Source organism: Sturnira hondurensis, unplaced genomic scaffold (genome assembly GCF_014824575.4).
Source record: "Sturnira hondurensis isolate 20B ecotype Veracruz unplaced genomic scaffold, ASM1482457v3 Scaffold0007187, whole genome shotgun sequence".
NCBI lineage: Eukaryota > Metazoa > Chordata > Mammalia > Chiroptera > Phyllostomidae > Sturnira > Sturnira hondurensis.
The window spans coordinates 352,303-357,555 of NW_028079818.1; the positions used below are offsets into that span (position 1 = coordinate 352,303).

The 5,253-nt window shown below is 40.0% G+C and overlaps 1 long non-coding RNA gene across 2 annotated transcripts; it reads left to right on the forward strand.

Annotated features, from left to right (window-relative positions):
• The first annotated feature begins 2,495 nt into the window (after positions 1-2,495).
• Positions 2,496-5,253, forward strand: LOC118990512 (uncharacterized). Of its 2 annotated transcripts, XR_005067243.1 has the most exons (4): positions 2,496-2,530; positions 3,782-3,894; positions 4,081-4,300; positions 4,713-5,253. It is a non-coding gene; the product is annotated as an uncharacterized LOC118990512 (long non-coding RNA). The 2 variants fall into 2 exon arrangements; XR_005067242.1 differs by lacking the exon at positions 2,496-2,530 and having other exon boundaries at positions 3,532-3,894.

The following is a 5,253-nucleotide window of genomic DNA, read 5'->3' on the forward strand; positions in this document are numbered from 1 at the left end:
TTAATATTCTCTCAGCAATTTGTAGAATAGAAAGAGCCCCCAGAAGTCAGTAAACAGAATCTAAGCAGCACTGTCAATCACTTTGATCTAATTCATAGTTACAGTACACTATACCCAACAATTGCAGAATACAAGTTGTAGTCAAATGTATATGGAATGTTTACCAAGAGCAGACTCTTTATTGGGCCACAAATGTTTCAAAACATTAGAAATAAGATAATAAGAAGTATGTTTTCTACATAGAAAAGCGCTTAATAGAAATCCGTAACATAAGATACGAAAATATCTTGGAAAATGAAAGTAATTCATGTAACAAAGAATAAATACAGAGAAATTAAAAGACTATTTTAACCCTTGTGAGGGCCAGTTCAACATTACATGTGGGAAGCTCCTGGCCACTTTGGGAACCCACAATTGGTCAGCTACTCAGGAGACCCAAGATGAGCTTTGGGAAAGAAGTATCTGAGGAGGAAAATCTTGTTGGCTATCAAACTCTATGTGGAGAAGGAATGGCTCATATGCTAGATACATGTGAACCACCATGTGAATGTGAATGAAAACCGGCCATATACTAAAATAACGTGACACCCTCAAGGAAAGGCTGCATGATGGCCTTACAAATTCAGAGATGTAAAGTAACCACAGGATGGTCTGAAATTAAAGCTTTCTAACTAAGAGCTGTCAGGGCTTAAAGTCCTGTCCAAGACTAGAATTTTCTCTTGACCTTAATTAAGCCTATTTATTGTCTTTTGTTTTGCATAAAGGTAACTTTCCTTTTTCCAAACCCCTGGGGCACAATCACCTCATTGTGAGAGCAGAGACCACAAATCCCCTCATTGTTATTCTCATCTTGTTAATTGTTCACTTAACTATCCTGTACCCACCTATTTGAAAGAAGTATGCATCTATCATTTTACTTTTTGTCCCATACCAAAGGTTTCCCTGTTTTGCTTCCTCCTGCCTTGCTGGTCTATCACCAGTAGATTTCACCTAACCCACTTAAATCATGTCTTTTGATTGTATAAATGTATAAAATACCGTTTTCTGGAGCATTTCGTCAATCTGTTGAGGTTTTGCTTCCCAGCAATTCTTGTTAGTTTGGCTCAAATAAACTTGCAAAAATTCTTACAGCTTTGGATGTTTCTCATGTTGACATGAGTATGGGGATGTCCTAAGATCACTGGCTGATTTAATTAGTTCGATTGAGAAACTGTATAGCACACTGGCAGAGGGGAAGCAAGTGGCTGTTCTTTACTGTGAGCAGTTCAGATGGACACCAATGCCAAGTTAGAAGATGATGTGAGATTTTAGGGAAGGACATAGGGTTTTCTAGTATTCTGCTAGCTTTAGGGCTGGAGAACAGCATGATAAATTGGAAATGTTATTGTGCCATTTTCTAAAGCTAGGAGGGCACAGGATGTTGCAGATTAAGGTTTCCCGTACTGGTGACAAAGCCTGCTTAAAATTCTTAAGAGGTAGAATCTCTGGGAAAGTAATGAGAATATAGAGGTGGCTGTGGTGATTGATAAGGAAATGGGCAAAACTCCCCATACTCCGTAGCCCCTAATACAAAAGAGAATTTTAAATATCAGTTATCCCAAACCACCTAGGAGAACTCTTACATTCTTTCTGTATATGGGAAGTTGTAAATTTTATCATGTTTTTGAGATGTGAATGTCTCATGAGATAACCAAGGCTTTGCCCACTGAGACAAGGAAAAAGGGGGGAACTTTTAAAAATATACACTGTTGTAGAAGTTCCTTGCCTCAATATCTAGTCCACAACCTCAGTTAAGATAACAAGTATCAATAAAAAGCTTTACTCATTTGAGCAGGTACCTGATTTACGACTACAATTTTGGAATAAAAGCTATGTGGTTTCTGTTGTGTCTCTCTCTGTATGTTTATGTATGTCTGGACATATGTGTATATATGATGTTTTTCTACCTCTAGCAAGTATTGCCAAAATTGATTTCTAAAAAAGATAAGGTTTTTTTACAAAACTACTGGAAATGAGAGTTAAAGAGAATGGCTATATATGAAACATAGGTGAGGAAATTAGAATATGTTTTCTGGAAAGGTATGAAGAACATGTTTGTTGTTGTTTTGGTTTTTGTAAAGGACAAATAGGAAATAATGTTGTCATTAAAGTAAAATGATTGTTCCAGGGTAAAGAAAAAGAGGAACATGGAAAGTTGCAGAAGGTTTGTAAGGAAAAAATACTGAGAAAGGAATTTTATGTGCTGTCGAGCTCTGATTGGAATGGATTTATTTAAGTTAAAAAGAAAATAATAATATAACTTTTTAAATTTTAAAAACATTCTATTTATTTATTTATTTTATAGACAGAGGAAGAGGAGCAGAAAGAGAGGGGAGAAGAAACTTTGATCCATTGAATTTCATACTCACCCCAACCAGGAGCCGAACCTACAACTGAGGCACGTGCCTTGACCAGGAATCAAACTGATGGCATTTTGGTTTGTGGGATGACACCCAACCAACTTGAGCCACATTGGTCTGTGCAAAAAATAGTATAGTTTTTTGGTTTTGGGTTTTTGGTTTTAAATATACAGGATCAGGCACAAATAACACCCCTTTTTATTACAAAATCTATTATTACAAAATCATAAGCATGTAATTCTGTAACATAACACTATAATACTCAAGTACACCATATGACATTCTAGATGAAATGTTCAAATTAAAACTATAAATTATTATACCCATATTATTACCCTACCACCACACTCAAGCAGGCATTACTTCTGCTGACCCCTGTATTGCATTGATTATGCTATTATACTTGTCCCAATTTTTCCCCATTGTCACTCTTCACCCAGCACTCCCTCCAGCAGTCCCCTCACTGAGTTCTTGTCCATGGGTCATGAATATAAGTTCTTTGCCTACTCCATTTCCTATACGGTTCTTTTTTTTAAGGTTTTTAAAATTTATTTTTAGAGTGGGGAAGGGAGGGAGAAAGAGAGGGAGAGAAATATCAATGTGTGATTGCCTCTTTCACCCTCTTTCACACCCCCCCTACTGAGGACCTGGCTGGTGACCCAGGCATGTGCCCTAGACTGGGGAACAGAACCAGTGACACTTTGGTTTGCAGACTGGTGCTCAATCCGCTGAGCCACAACAGCCAGGGCTTTCCTATACTGTTTTTTTTAAAGATTTTATTTATTTATCTTTAGAGGGGAAGGAGAGAGGGAGAGAAACATCAATGTATGATTGCCTTTCGTGCGTCCCCTGCTGGGAGTTGACCTGCAGGGAACTGGCCTGCAACCTAGACATGTGCCCTGACTGGGAATCGAACCGCGATCCTCTGGTTTGCAGGCCCGCGCTCAATCCACTGAGCTACACCAGCCAGGGCTCCTATACTGTTCTTAACATCCCCCTATTTTGTACCTTCTAATTTATTTTAGTATCAAAAGTATACTGGTAAAAAATTAGAATTATCTCTCTCTCTGTTAAAAGGGGAAAGTTTTTTTGAAAAATATTTTTGGTCTGCTCTTAATAAGGAGTTGTAAACAAAAGCTTTTATTTTTTATTTTTACTATTAGTGTAATCTGTTTGGAAAACAATGATTCTGTATTTTGCTTCCGTCAGGTCTTTGATCATTGAAGGAAATGGAGTCATCTTTAAAGAGAGTTTTTTTTTTTTACAACTGTGTAACTTTCTGTATCTATAAATGTCATGGGAAGCACTGTTGAAGAAGAAATGATACTAAACTTTAAACTTCCTTAACCATGACGACTTTAAAAATCTTTGGTCATTTGCAGACTTATTTTTTATTTATTCTGATTCTTTGGCAAAAAGTGTTCCTGCAAAGTGCTTCATTTTCAAGGATATTCATGGAGAAGTCTTTGACATCTATAAGTTTCTGATAACTAAGGTAAATTTGCCTTCCTGTGAGCGGGATAATAATGAACCTTTCCAGTACTTGCCCAAGGCTACCTAAACAATATATCTGGGGATGGCAGCCTCAGACCAGTCCCTGTTCTCCTTCCCCACATTGGTAAAATGGGCCCATTACATGGATGGTATAATGTTCACATGTGAAAACTTGCTTTTGCATTAGGGTATTCTATAGGCTTTGTTGCAACATCTGCAAGAGAGAAGATGGATGGTGAACCCACAGAAAATGTAAGGCCCAGGTGAAACGGGATACAGACCATATTCCCTCATAGCTCATGGCTGGGGGAAGTGGAGAAGAGGATAAGGCTTAATAAAGACAAGTGGATAGCCCCGTCTTCCCTGAAGGGAACCTGTGCTACCGCTCTGTGCAAAAGGTGCAAAAGGTATGTATTTGACTTTCAGAATGTATGGTGACCTGTGACACAGCCAGGGGATTGTGTGGTGCCTGCCCAAGAGTCAGGGGGGCGGTTCCACTTGTGTCACTGAGTCACTCTTGCCCTGACCAAGGGTGGTAGTCAAGAGAAGGTAGAACAATATGGGGAAACTGGCAAATGTAGTTCATTGTGGGAGGAGCCACATGGTCAAAATTTAAATCTAAGAGCCATGAAGCAGCTGCCCTGTGGTTTGGAAAGGGCGTGGTGAGAGGGGAGCCATGAGGAAGGAGAGCAATGATGTAGTAGCCATGTGAAGGGAGGACTAAGCAAGCAGCTATATAATTTGTAGTCAGGATCCTGCCTTGAGATCTGGTGGAGTAAGGAAGGAGACATACTGCTGCTCTGATTGTGCCCTCTCTAGCTGACTCCTAAGCCACCAAGGATCCTGCCTTACAAGATGCTGACCTGTTAAACTTCCAGAGCCAGACTCTATCTGGACTCTTGGGACTTGGGACATAAGGAAAGGCTACTCTCTTGGGACTACACCTTTCCTGGACTTCACCATGATTCAGTGTACCACAGCTCATGCTTTCCTGGGCTGTTGCATGGAGGCTGATGACAGCGTACTCCAGATCCTGAAGCAGAGAGCTGCCGCGAGGCTGTTTGCACAGCTGCTTAAGCACGAAAGGATGTGGGGGACTGTTGGGCTTGGCTTTGGCTTTTAGCCTTTTGAGGAAAGGGAAGTGGTAGGTCTTGGGGAAGAACAGGGCTCTGAGTGTAGGTACTCTCACTGTCCGCCAAAGTTGGAATATTGTAAAGGAAAACCTGTGTCTTCCAATACTAATTGTTGGATCATACATCAAGGTACCACATGAACGGGCCCCTGTCTGCTTGTTTACACAGGCCCTGCAGTAAGTATTAAAAATGTGAGAGAAGCCCTGGCTGGTGTAGCTCAGTGGATT